The sequence below is a fragment of the Nilaparvata lugens genome, chromosome 11, assembly GCF_014356525.2.
Source record: "Nilaparvata lugens isolate BPH chromosome 11, ASM1435652v1, whole genome shotgun sequence".
Taxonomy (NCBI): Eukaryota; Metazoa; Arthropoda; class Insecta; order Hemiptera; family Delphacidae; genus Nilaparvata; species Nilaparvata lugens.
The window spans coordinates 684796-699830 of record NC_052514.1 but is presented as its reverse complement, the minus strand read 5'-3'; the positions used below and the strand labels follow the sequence as shown (position 1 = coordinate 699830).

The following is a 15035-nucleotide window of genomic DNA, read 5'->3' as shown; positions in this document are numbered from 1 at the left end:
GTTTTCTGTTTTCTTCGAAAATCTTAATACAGATTGAATGAAGCTTGGAAAACATTATGAAGTGCGCAGAGACACATCATGTGCTTGGCAAGTTCTGTTCATTCTAGTAAAATATATAAAGATAACAGAAAACTTCACGTCCAAAAACGAGGTTATCTTTGAAAATCTCTTTATTTTAAGGCATATTATTTCGAGCTTCATCAATAATCTTACACAAATTTGAGGTTCGAATAATGAACAATGAAAGTAGAATATAAAAATATTCATTTTTTTTCATTTTTCAATTTGTTAATCATTTTCCTTGCCAGGGTTTTCCAAAGCTCCAATTCCTGACACTCAGTGTGAATGCTTGTATATATTATCATCAATTTTACTTTTTCTTGTTCTTTTATTCAGTTGAGTTTCCCATACTGCTTGCTCATCCTTTATTTAGGACACTCTTTGAGTCCGGTCCATAAGGGTCATGTCTGGGGTATTCCATCCGAAAGATGGTAACTATGCCTGGCCAGGATGAAGTCAGGGGAAACCCTGATGGAGGTCCGCAGGGATTCTGACATGCAAATCGATCGTCTGAGCTGCATAGACTAATTGAAAGACTAATTGAACCATCTAGTAGCTGGTTCCCTCTGAAGTTTTTTCCCTCAGGATAGCTGGCACTCAAGACTCTGAGTATCATGCGGTAGAGGGAATGATTAGAGGCCTTGGGGCCGTAACGACCTCAACCTATTCTCAAACTTTGAATGTGTGAGATCTTACGAGCAGGCCGAAGAGCTAGAATTGTGTTCTGCACAACTTCTAATGGATCTGAGTGCCAAGTGGGCCAATTTTGTTAAGCAGAATTGGCGCTGTGGGATGAACCAAACGCCCGGTTAAATAAATTTAGTTTCCATATACACCGGCTATAATCTGTTTATTTTGTTCATCAATATTATAAAATAAGTAATTTCTCAACTTTCATTTGCAGATAGATTAGAGAATATGCAACAATCGATAAACTCCATGTTGGCCAGTGTGGACTGGAAATGGGAGATCCTCCGCCTGGAAAGGAGGGAGATGAGGGGAGCAATAGAGGCTATTTTGAAATTGAGTTCAAACACTAATAAAATAGGCTTCACAAATCCATCAATCGAACAAAAAGAGAGGGAAGAGTTCGGTAAAATAATGAAAATCAACACCCTGAATAAGTTCCTTGGTTTGGAGAAGCTGAAATAGGAGAGCTAAAGGAATTTGTTGGTGGGAAACCATGAAAGGCGTTGGTTACTCAAGACAGCAGGACGGTGCTTCTTCAAATAGATCGTTGCTTTAATTAGATATAATGGCGAAATGATATCCTTATTCATGATATAAAAAATGAAGATTTAATTTATGCTCACATGCATGAGTACAGTAGGTGAGGCAAAAGGAAGATTCCTTGTGCACCAGTGTGAGTCGTAAATCACCTTAATCGGGGATGTAATATATATAAACTTGAATTTAGCGTATTAAGTGTTCAAAAATCTAATTTATAATATCAAATTGATTATTATAAAAAAGTTAACGATTGGAAATAATTCAACTTGATCATATTCATGGTGTTTTCTACAATTATTGCATGTTTATCCGACTTTCCGGCTGGTGATTGTGTGATCATGTGTGCTCAATTATTTTGTACTTACAATGTAAAGGAGAATAGAAGCATTTTGATATTCTATTTTTGTAGGACAGACGAGAGAGCCCATGGTGCAATGGCCTACAACATATAAAGATCATAGACAGTCGATACGCCATTGGTCAGGCCATCAGCAGTATTCCAATTTCCTGATTTGAATCTTCAAGATTCAATGATCAAGATACAATGAATTTCCTGATTCAAATCTTCAAGATTCAATGAATATCTTTACTTTTTTGAATCAGAAACTTGATCTCTTCTCATGTGATTCTGAATAAATTTGAAATTTGAATGCTAAGCAGGGTTCACGCACACTATTGTGGAATGGATGGCCAACGGCCGATCAAACTGACTTGAGGTGTCAGTGAAAAGGTTGATAGTTGAACCTCACTTGTGTGATGTGAGGTATTATAAATGTATCATTGCTAATCTATTTTTCATTATCCATTTCAGACAAGAACTAGTTGAGCACTACAATCTCAAACTGTTCAATGTGAGTGAAATATAAAGAAGAGTTTTTACAAGTTCATAATAATTTTATTCACTCCCAAATTAGCAAATTACCACCCAGTATTAATGAATTCTTATGAATATTATGGGTGATGTGGGGTATAATAAATGTAAATCTTATGTGTAATGCAAATCTATTTTTCATCATCAATTTCAGAAGTTGAGCTCTACAATCTCGTGGTCATAATTGACCTGACCTCGCGAGATGATGGAAATATTATCTATGTAAAAGTATCAAGTTGTCAGTTAAGTGGAACCAATTTCAATTTTATTTTCACAGGAACACAAGTGCCTACAATAGTACATTTCGCACCTAGGGCCGAAAATGAGACTTTTCCGGCTCGAAATCGGTTTTCAAGTCCGAGGCCGTGGGCCGAGGACTAGAAAAGATTGAGAGCCGGAAAAACATTTTTGCCCATGGTACAACTGCTATTTCTCGCCACACAGAAAAGTAAACAATATATATATATATATATATATATATATATATATATAAGAATAATTGTTTCTTAAGCACTTCCGAAAGCAAAAGTGAAAGGTCATAGCTCTAGCAAATCTGAGGTAATCTGAATTTATCAGGAAATTGTCCAAGTATTTTTATTTTTTATTCGGATTTGTCTAAATAACCTAAAAGATTATGTTCATTATGTGGGACGTTGAGTTTATACTTTTTTATTCTTTCAAATGACAATAAGATGATATTATTATAAATGTTTCAAGTATTATTGAATAATAAACACAAATAATGAAAAGTTTTTTGATCAGCTGTTTTAGCACTCTTAAAATTTGGCCAATCTGAATGTCAATGTCAACAATGCTTGTTGTCGACTTCGGAAGTTTAGGTTAGAAGTTCTATCCTACTCTGAAAATCGAATATGAATTGTTTATTATATATATCTTATCTGCATTTCATTCATCCAAATAAAATGATAGTATATTATTTATTATTGCAGAATACTTTATTCAATTCCAGAAGCATAAACTGATTCTGTTTCATAAACTATTTGTGAAAACGTTCAGCACCATGGATATTGCCAAGGAGTTCTAAAATTATCCACCAGGTTTCGTGATAAATTCAGTACTATGAGGTTTGAGGTTAGTTTCTATTATACTATGAAAATTGAATTTAAATAGTGTACAAATCTTATTTGTATTTCATTCATCCAAGTAAAATGATAGTATCTTATTGCAAAATACTTTATTCAATTCTAGAAGCATAAACTGATTCCGTTTCATAAACTATTTTGTAAACACGGTCACATCAAATCAGAATCAGCTGACTTCAAGGTTATTTTAAAGCCCTAGATCCGTAAAAATTTTACCGGCCTGGTCAGAAAACAATCATTTTCGGCCTCCATATGATGCACGAAAACCAGCTCATTACATCCAAGTGGGGCGAAAAATATTAAAAATGTTACCGGATTTCCAGGAGGTCGAGGAGGTGGACATCGGCTTCACATACAGGCTCGATGATGACCCTACTCTACTGATGACGCATGTGAGGGTGAGTCATTGCACCCTAACTCGGCAGTGTCTTGAGCTATGGAGTTCTATGACTGCTCAAAGTAATAACAGTGAGGAGCAGAACGATGACGACGATGACGACAATGACGAGCAAGTGAGATCAACTTAATGTTTTAGCTCAACAAGTAATAAAAAATAATGCTTTTAGTTGGAGGCGTGGAACGTAATTTGTAATAAAGTGAACTAGAATTTATGAGTCTTTCATTGGAGAATGTGCTAACTTGGAGAGAGTCTTTCAAAAGCATATTGTCTGTTTTGAGAAGTTTCATAGAAATAAAATTTATTTGTGATGCACGAGCGGGACAGTTGCATGCATGGTACAAGACTCTCGACTTTGTAAAAGTATCGTGTTGTCAGTTAAGTGAAACCAATTTCAATTTTTTTACGCAGGAACACAAGAGGCTACAAAATATTAAAAAATTTAACGGATTTCCAGGAGGTCGAGGAGGTGGACATCGGCTTCACATACAGGCTCGATGATGATGAGCAAGTGAGATCAACTTTATGTTTTAGCTCAACAAGCAATAAAAAATAATGCTTTTAGTTCAAGGAGTGGAAAGTCATTTGTGATTCAGTTCAGGTAACTCAGGCCTGCCCGAGGAGACTAACCTGCTTTTTAAACGGGCTCCTCCAGCGATACCTTCTCAGTAGAATCAGTTTTAGTGCAAGAAAAGATCCCGTTTCACACCTTCAGCTCTGAGCGCGATTCTGATCTCTCTGTTCTCAAAGGCCTTCACTGGTCACATAACCTAGCCGACCTGCCCGAATCTTTAAAAAATTTGATTTCTTCTCAAAAAGCAAAATGTTTCAAACAATTGAAATGTTTGTAAACAAAGTATTGAAAATGTTACCGGATTTCTAGGAGGTCGAGGAGGTTGACATCGACCTTATTCACCTAACTCTCGCCTACCCTGACTGTGACTGTGGGTGGAACAGGGTGAGTGACTCACCCTAATTGGCAGTGCTTTAGGCTGGTTTGCCTTATGACTCCTCATAGCATTAACAGAAATGAAATTTTTGGGTTGCTCCTAGATAATAGACCTTAGGTGAATTTGCCATTTTTTTTATCAGATATAATATAAGTTTTATAATATGAAAGAGTTGTAAAATGTATCACTGAATAGTTGCTGAATAGTTGAATAGTTTGTAATATATTTGTATTTATAAATATTTATCTATTTTTCATATGTATACATTTGTTCATTTGACAATTTATTTATTTAATTTTATTTTTTTTCGCCTACCCAAGGAGACTACCCTGCTATATAAGCGGGCTCCTCCAGTGAAGCCTTGCCAATCTTCCAATACTAGCAATAACAGTGCACCCACACGATTCTTTCCACCACTAGTTTTCCATGTTCCTTGAAACTGGTCTGTTTTAGCTTCACAGATGAAGCAGAATCTGAAATTAGAAATAGCTATTACATTGAAAGGTAATAACTATTCTCGGAAAACGTCCACTGAGGAGGGGCAGGGTGGCCTACTGGGCTTCCTAAGTTCTGAAAGATTCATCCAATGATATTCAAAATCATAAATTTTACACTGCAAGACAGTCATACTAGATTATACTGCAGGTGAATTATACCTCACTTAAATCATTGAAACGAAAAATAATGATACCTGATAATTTACAATTCAAGATTATTGTTTTTACTCGAACAATCTGGTTTCCCAACATATTGTTGAAAATATGTTATTGAGTGATCCGGCTGGTTCAGGTCTGGAGTCAGAGTTTTCAGGTCGCACCTCATCGACTCTAGGGCCTCTGACATGACCCAAAGACTGCTTTCAGGGAGACGGGACCGACGGCTTTACATGTCACGAAACATGGGAGTGGCCCAAGAAAGATACCTTGGCCGTGTGAGATTCGAACCCGAACTCTGGTTCCCATTCTACAATCACTCAACTGCAACCACTCCAGTATATTTTAAAATCATAAATTTTACACTGCAAGACAGTCATACTAGATTATACTGCAGGTGAATGATACCTCACTTTAAATCTTTGAAACGAAAAATAATGATACCTGATAATTTACAATTCAAGATTATTGTTTTTATTCGAACAATCTGGTTTCCCAAAGGTGGTGTCAGATTCCACAGTATATGAGAGCCAACAGGGATAGAGAGGTGGTTCCCGCTGGTATTCTTACACCTCTCAAGGGTTTGTCTAGTGTCTCCAAGATAGCACAGTCGCTATCATCAGTCTCGTTCGTGCCTGCCTCAAGGATGGAAGTCCCAGATGACAAGGATGCTCTCCTTGAAGGCGGCGAGGGAAGCTTCACTATTTCCCCATCAGAGGAAGTGATGGAGGTCCAACCACCACCGGCTGAGTCCTCGCCGATCAAGCAAACTCTTCTGTGTGTCTAAGAGAGTGGTACACTTTTGAAAGGGAAGTTGAAAGAGATCAATGACACCATTTCTAGGTGGTTTTTTTTTTTTTTTTTTTTTTTTTTTTTTTTTTTTTTTTTTTTTTTTTGATTATGTCCTAAAGACTCCAGTCATGGAGTATAAGACAAGTCATGTTATTACATAATAATTCTAACACTTAGTAGTTCAACCTAGTTTAGGTTTGAAAGGAATTCTTGTACACTATAAAAAGCTCTATCAACTAAATATTTTTTCATTTGTTTTTTGAAAATCTTCAAATCATTATTACTTTTCAAGATTTGAGGTAGCTTGTTATAAAATTTCCTACCAATATAATCTGGTTTTGTTCAAATAACCTACTATTGTGACCCATTATATGTTAATCTGCTCTGTTTCGCGTATTATACTCATGAACATCTGAATTCTGGATCACACCACTCGTTTTCACATGCATTACAACTTCATATACATACAAAGATGGCACAGTTAATAGACCAAGCTTTTTAAATAAAGGCCTACAAGAGTCTAACCTATTCACTTTCTCTATACATCTGAGTGCCTTCTTTTGAATCTTAAACACTCCGTCCATATTTTGTTGAGATGAATTACCCCATACTAAAATAGCATACCTAATATGAGATAGTAGTAGGAAAGGTGGTGGACACCACCCTTGTCCACGAGAGGGACCTGGTTACCAGACTGTTCCTATTCCCGTCACTCCACGCCCAATCCTGTTGGACAGAGTGAAAGCACGGCCCCTCTTACCTAAAAGAGGAAATCGTCTCAAGAGGGCATTCACTACCCTGTTTCAACCCCCGACACGAGCCAGGAAGGTTCACCACACAAAGCGTTCTGTCCCCTATTGCGGCCCACCCCAGACGCCGACTTGAGGTAAACAAAGTACTCCTTGCCACATCTGACACACTTCCAACCCCCGTGACTCTCAGTGTACTTCGGAGACAGTGTTGCAGGTATCTGTGCCTTCAAATCAGGATTTGAGTTGCGTTTTGTGAGTATTGTGCTGCAGTTGAACATCTGGGGACAAATTGGGACAAATCTTGGGGATTCTTGATAGTAAATATTCTTGCAGATAACAAAACACATTGTACGAGTAAATATTATGCACGTAGACCCATTCAATTTTATATTTGAATTTAAAATGTTCATTCTGGAGCTCCACAGAACTTGTTTTTTTCTCTACTGTTTCAGAAAACTTCGAAAGGTGTATGATTGATGTCGTACGACTATCGAAAGGTAGATGTACTCTAACAGAGTCTGAAAAGGAGAACAGGGGGAAAAGTTTCCACGACAAAAAAAAAGGAAAAAAATCAGTCAGACTCACAATGAGAACACATTGAGAACGAGTCCTTGAGCTCTGGAAGTGAAGATGAGGAAAAAGTTACGATAAAAAAGAAGCAGATTGGCATTGGGTCTAGTAGTCAAGCAGTCAACTCTGGTTCACATTCTACAATCACTCGACTGCGGCCACTCCAGTATATTTTTTGAACCGACAGCTATGACAATTCAGTTCATTAATCATCAATAAATACCAATTATAGTGAATTTTTCTGAACACAGAGACACCAGTTTCAGAGATAACGAATCACGCTTTCAGTGTTGTCAAAACAACTCTAACAGATATTTTGACAACTTTTTTTTGTTCTTATACGAGTGCTTTGACCTGGTATGGCAGCAATGCTAAGGGTTAAGGTAGGCATCGGACGATTAGATTTGATGCATTGTTTCGAATTGGAGTGCGCATACCTATACGATGCGGATTGTAAACAATGCATCAAATTTAATCGTCCGATGAGGAGGTTTAACACACTAACCTACCTTAACACACCAATCTGGCCAGATCTTCAGCAATGAAATTTACTACTGTATAATAAAGGAGGCCACAGGATAAATTTCTATTAAAATTGTGTGAGTTTTATTGATCCGTTTTTAGCGAAATAAAAGTATCTGAAGCTAATTGATTCAAGTGATCTCACAGCACTCACATCTGGCCACTTCTTGATTAGTTCATCCCTGGTTGCTGTTCCCGAGGAAAGTCACCATACCACACTCAATCGCCTCAACCATTGGAAGCTGAATGAGGCCTTCCACCAACGCTTATGGAAACGCTGGCAGCTGGAATACCTCCACACCCTACATCAACATGTGAAATGGACTAAAGCCACAACCAACCTGCAGATTGGTGATCTAGTTCTGATTCATCAGCCTACACCACCTCTCACTTGGCCGCTGGCAAGAATTGTTGATGTGTCTCCTGGGAAAGATGGTGCTGTGAGGGTGGTTCACCTGAGGACACAGCATGGAAGATTAACTAGGCCTGCTCATAAGGTCTTCCCTCTACCAATATCTCATTAATTATCTAGCCAAGCTAGGCATATATTTTATTTGTTAATTTACAATTTGTAATATCACAAGGTGTGATAATTGTTTACTATTGTTTGTTAATTGAATCCTAGGAGGATTCAAGGCCCCCGGTATGTTGAGTAATATCTTACTGAATTAATAGCTCACTACTTATTTTGTATTAGTTTCATATTTTAGCGCCACACGCCCGCCAACAATGTAATTCTTAATAGTAATTGAGTCATCGTAATCTTCTCATAGTACGCCTGCGCGGTGCTATCTCTCCCGGGGCTCCAGCCGCATACCTCTGCCCGGGGTAAGCTGGACCTGGTAACAGTCGCTTGCTTGCCTCTGATAGATGGACTCGTGTCACACCCTACCTCTTGTAATGCTTCGTTCAAATCTCTCCCCCAAAGTCGCTACACAGTATTTTATTATTTGTTAAAAAACCTCATTTAGTTAAACCTCGTTATTTTTCGTTTACACGTCAAGACAAGTGATACCAGTGAAAGTGTCTAGTGCTCGTGAACTATGCGTCTTCTTTCCATGGCCAGGGACGCGAATAAATCAGGAAACTCATCAAAAACCATCAACCTCCAGCAATGACTCAAGGTACTGTGAACTATGATTATTATTCTATGCTTAATTTTCAATATTCCTTTGTTTTATCATATCTCTCATTGCTTGAACTGATGTCAAGCTGGTCAATCGGAAATTTAATTCATAGTTTTACTATTCAAATCATTATACTGTGCTCTAGAAACATTATTCTTTTTTCGTCCTCAAACCCAACAACAAAAGGTAACATTTCGTATTTGTGTTATATCTTATGTATGACCACCTCCACATTCAAAGAGATCAACTAACTTTCAAAATGGTGGATCCTAGACAGTGGATCACAAGGTTACGGAAAAGTACCCAGTAGCCTAGGCTATTTTGAATTTGAGATCCCCAATCATACCTACAATGAAGTGAATATTGTTTGAGAAATATTGAGCCATGCATTTTCATACTTTTCACCAACTCTAAATATTCAAATTTATTCTAAGGATTAAAAATCTCTCTTCGAAAATAGTACGGTACCTAATGATTGTATATGTGCAATTTCGTTGTTGCAGGAAGTATGAATTTAATGAAGAATTACTTCACGGAACAGTTTGAGACGATTAAGAGCCAAATAGCTGAAATTAATGATCAACAGATAAAAAGTGAGCAGCCTTCATCGGCAGTGGATACCATGCCACCAATGTCCCATGAAGAGAGAATGACAAATTGGTAGCCGCTTGGTTTCCACTATCAAATTTGAAACAATTTGAGGACTTGGAAATGCGCCTGAAAGATGCAGATTTCCGGGAGAAAAATGTGAGTTTTCAACCATAGAAACAAATTAACATGTCATCTATATTTATAATGGTAGTTTGTATAATGATAGCCTTTAAAGCACGAGTGAGATGTGAGTTAGAGCTCTAAATATCTCACAAATGCTTTGAAGGCCTAATACAACCGTAGACAGGCCTTCTTGAGCCAACTCCTCTGAAATTCATGAGTAGTAAAATAGCTTCCCGGTGGTTTGGAGCCCACCTGAAACTGTAGGTCCATTCATATGTAATTATCATCCTCATGGCCCGCGTACAAGCCTAGATGTGGGCATCACATTTAAGGTAGCATATTTCTACGGACACACAAGCCTACAAAATTTGAGAATTTGTGTGTATTTATGGCTTCAAAATTTTATAAAATAACTTAATCAATTCAATGTGCAGTGTAATAAGTGTAATATTATACTTTCGTTTAGTGTTTTAATTCTTCTAAATTTAAAATTTGCATCTCGTATTTATTTTTGGACGAAAATTGAGCTTGAACTATTTACAGTGAAAACATAACCTATGTTTATGGACATGTAACATTATCAAAATTTGGGAATGGAATAGTTTTGGGCCAAGCCTGTTGTTCCTACCCAATCATATTATTCTATATGATTTATAATATTGTATCCACAAATAAATAAATAAATAAATCACCCTCAGAAAAAAAAACTGAGTATGGCCTATTTTTTTCAAGGTACTTTACTGGCTATGGAGTTCGATCCAGCTTGAAACAGTTCAATTGCTTAGACTGCAAGAAATCCTTGGTGAAGCCATCATCATCAACATCAGGAGATTCAGAAGAGGCACTCATCCGCAACAGGGAGTACAGTGAAAATACAAATCTGCTCTACCCATTGGACGAGACAGTAGAGGTGGTAGATGCACTTTTGTCACTTTTCGACAGATGTTTGAAAAGAAGTATGCATGCTTCCATGTTCAAAATAAATGTTTTGATGAAAGCACAGAATACAATATATATAAAAGTTTTAAAATATATAGTTTAAAATATATCTATATATGAATATATAGAAGTTTTCTTTGATAAAAGCCAAGCGACGCATTTTCAAAATCAATTCAAATTGGATGAAGGTTGACACAAAATGTTACAGCCACAGGGACTTCATACTGAGCAAGATTCTTGTTGCAAAGCTCACCTTGACGTACACCACACTAATCGTCCCGTCCCCTATTGCGGCCCACCCCAGACGCCATCTTGGGGTACACAAAGTACTCCTTGCCACATCTGACACACTTCCAACCCCCGTGACTCTCAGTGTACTTCGGAGACAGTGTTGCAGGTATCTGAGCCTTCGAATCAGGATCTGAGTTGCGTTTTATGAGTATTGTGCTGTAGTTGAACACCTTGGGGACAAATTCTTGGGGAGTGATTCAATATTATCAAACGAGAACTAGTGATATACTTAAATGCTGTGAATCACCCCGAAGACTTCTGCTACAGCAAATATCAACAGGATTAACAGCTAGAAGGGTTAACCGCTTTATTTGAATTTATTAACCAGGGTTAACAGGGCTAACAGCTTTATAAGCATTTGAAGAAATGCGATTTCTAATTTATTCAAATCTGTAGACTGAATCAATCTCATGTACAGTAACTTTTTCAGAGATGGAGATTATTGGAACAGCTGCTGACTGTCAGAGTTTTCACCAAGCACTGTGTCCGACTCACGACAGAACCAATGCACATGATACAGCTCTTCTTTGGACAGACTGACCTACCACATATACATGACAATGCGGACAAGCATGACAACTCCGGGGGTAAATGAGCACGACATCACCACAATAGAAGACAGTTCCTCATTTCCATCTGTGGACTAAGTTTGATGATTTTTTAAAGTTTTCACGAGACTTTCCCTCATTGATTCAAAAGGTTTTTGGTTCAGTTTCAACAAGTTTTATAGAAGGTTAAATAATGAGTCGGATATTTTTCAACTATTCAGAGATTTTCAAACTACCTAATTTCCACTTGAATTACCTAAAAGACATCCTTGTTCCAAACGCAGGTTTAATGGATGAAGGATTAGCCAATTTGAAAATATTGGGGAAAATACCTGAATTAAAAATACAATTAATAATGTGACAAAGTGGAATAGCAATAAGAATCTATGCCATTTTTCAACAAATAACCCGATATATCATCGCAGCCAGGAGCAGGACCTCCGCGCATTTCCACAACACACTGTCTAACCTCCTGCTCTGACACTTCTCTTAAGACAGTTGGACAGGAGGACAGACAGGTTGGACTGGAGCTCAAGTCTCTGGTTTCTCTGGCTTAATCTTATCAGCTAGCCTGGCTCCAACATTAGAAAAGTAAACGTTAAACTCATTTGCTATATCCAACGTAGACTTGGGATTGTTGTCGCTATTGTTACATTTTGTGTAATCATGATTAGGAAAAGAAGCAGTTTTGTTGCTTGATCCCGATATCTCGTTGATTGTTCTCCAAAAAAATTTGGGGTTATTTGTTGAATCTAATAGTTTCCTTTTGAAATATTCTTTTTTGGTCTTTTTAACAATTTACTCAACATACTGCGATGCTCATTATATAATAATGAATGAGATTGGGGTTGAAGGGCTGACTTAAATTAATCTGCTCAAGTTCTGTGAACAGTAGACCTCACGCAGTATTCTCATCCACAAGTACCTGATTGAAACTATAGACCTTATGGAAATACAGCAATTAACTGGCTTCTCCACACATCTGTGTAATCACTTGTCAGCTGATTTATGATGAATAATTCTATAGTCTGATTTTTACTCTTTTATTGGCGTATGAAGGAGGCTCCTTTTTCCTTTTATATTATCCTTCAAATGCCAAATTTCCAAAAACCTTGTATATACGTCGACGCGAAATTAAAAAAGGAACATACCTGTCAAATTTCATGAAAATCTATTACCGCGTTTCGCCGTGAATGCGCAACATATAAACATTCAAACATTTAAACATTAAGAGAAATGCCAAACCGTCGACTTGAATCTTAGTCTGAGATTACAACCGCCGCGATTCGCCGGCGACTACTAAAACCGAGCGATGCATGTGTATGGCACCATGTGTTTCCCTATACCTGACAACCGCTCGGTTTGTCAACCGAGCGACAACCGAACATATATCGCTGTCATGTGAACAGGCTCTTAGACCTCACTTCGCTCGGTCAACTATGAAATGAAACGAATAAGTAAATAATTCATAAGTTGGTATTATAAACATTGAATTTCATGTTCCATTGAAAATTTTTGAAATATTTAACAAGAATTATATAGAAGTTTTGGATGAATGCCGGTAGTTTTTATCTGAATTGTATGTATTATCTAAGAACAGATTTTTCATCTGAATTGTATGTATTGTCTATGAATAAATAAATAAAGTGTTTTCCAAGAGTTGAATAAAATGTGAAATTCAATTCCACATACCTAATAAAAAAATTGAATCTTCAGTTTTAAACCAAACTTCATAATTGTTAAGCCCTTGTTCAATTAGAAGTCTGGAAAATCAATACGAAGCTACCTAGTTATTTTGAATGTACAATGATAAAAAATAATATGAAAATTGCAACTCCTGGTTCTCAAATTGAACATTGAATCATATTCGATGTTCTATTGGACAATAGACAAGTGAATAATCTAAACTAATTACATTAATAAAATAGAATTCAGAAATACAAATAATACAGGTTCAACTCTACAGTTACTATAAAGAATCTAAACTACGGCTACAAATATATCTTTAGTGAGGTAGACGTTTTAATGGCAGTGGAGAAGGATATAAGAACTGCGTTGCCGATTCTCATCCACTGGCTTCCACTGAGGATAGCTGATACCGGTTTATCTGATGTAATATCAACTGTTCATTCTTGTTGAAAATACTCATTTATATTACGATTATTTGTCGAAAAAATTATGTATAAAACTTAATCAATGATTAAATAATCAATTTTCATTATTGAGGTGAATATTTTGTTAATTATATTTCTACACTTTTAAAAACGATCCGGCCAGCCGTGGAGCTAGAAAAGGATAGCACCATCAGCTCTGTCGAATTATAGACAAGGATAGCAACACCAATGTTGATCAAATACTGCCATTATAACGTGGACCTTACTATAGGAAAACCAGGAGTAGTTGGTACTTATCATCTGCTGCGTAAGACTGAGATAAAATTGTTGCTTGAGTCAGCTGTTCACATCACTGCTGATTACAGCTGATATTTCAGTTGAATACAGCTGATTTGAGCTGATCCCAGATGTGGCGGAGAGGACGGGTTGACTCACACCGCTTACACAAAACGCTGATCTCTGCAAAAAGTTTAAAAAAAAATGTTAGCTCCACCAAAAAAAATTTTGTTTGAACAAAGAGATTGTTGAGTTAATAATCATCAAGTACCAATTCAGATGGAAATTACTGAAATATTGCATTTATTCAAATCCTATACTATTAAACGAGCAATTTCTGTTTATATGTTTGTATTTCACCGGATCTCGTAAAGATTCTTACGAAATTCAGAACATAGTAGGTTTATAATTTAAAATTTCGATTGCACTAGGTCTCATCCCTGGGAAAACTCGCTGAAGGACATTAGAAAGATAATTATTATTCATCCTTGGAAAAACAGCTGATAATAATTATTCGTCGTCTGTTGATGATGGAATTGAGTGAGCGAGTTCATGTGTGTGGGACTGTGTCAAAATCATGACTCAGCTGTTGAACTTTTGTAATCATTCAATCAGGTACTTAGGGCCGGTTGCAAAAAGCCAGGTTATTTTAAATCCTGATTAATTCCAGTAGATCCATCTTTTTGAAATGGTCTTCTCTGATTTGGTTCACGTGAAATTAATCAGGATTAAAATTCAACCGGCTTTTGTGCAATTTTTGGGAGATTTTTACATTCCTCTGGGAATTGATTTCAATTTACTGTGATTAGATAGAACATTTCTGTATGAACCATGAATGTTATTATAATTTCTTCTTTCGTAATACATGTTTTATGCTTTTATACTCCAGAGCGAAGCTCGGTCCCCAATATTGCAAATGAATTAATAATTATTATTAAACGAAAATCCAAATTAAATGCTGTAAATCATCCCAAGCAGAAGTCTTCGGTGTGATTTACAGCATCTAATTTGGATTTTTGTTTAATAATAATTACCACTTTACACATGAAAATGGATTTTGAAGAGTTGAAACTATTTGCGAAAAAATAAAAGAGAAATTGATAACATTCATTGTGTTTCATTAGAG

General features: G+C 36.7%; 1 protein-coding gene across 1 annotated transcript in view; it reads right to left on the bottom strand.

Moving 5' to 3' along the window:
* Positions 1–12750: 12750 nt before the first annotated feature.
* LOC120353508 overlaps positions 12751–15035 on the bottom strand; it is a 21381-nt gene continuing 19096 nt past the window's right edge. Inside the window, exon 6 of the mRNA XM_039437363.1 lies at positions 12751–14092. The gene's annotated coding sequence lies outside the window, so the exon portion shown is untranslated. The remainder of the gene's footprint in view (positions 14093–15035) is intronic.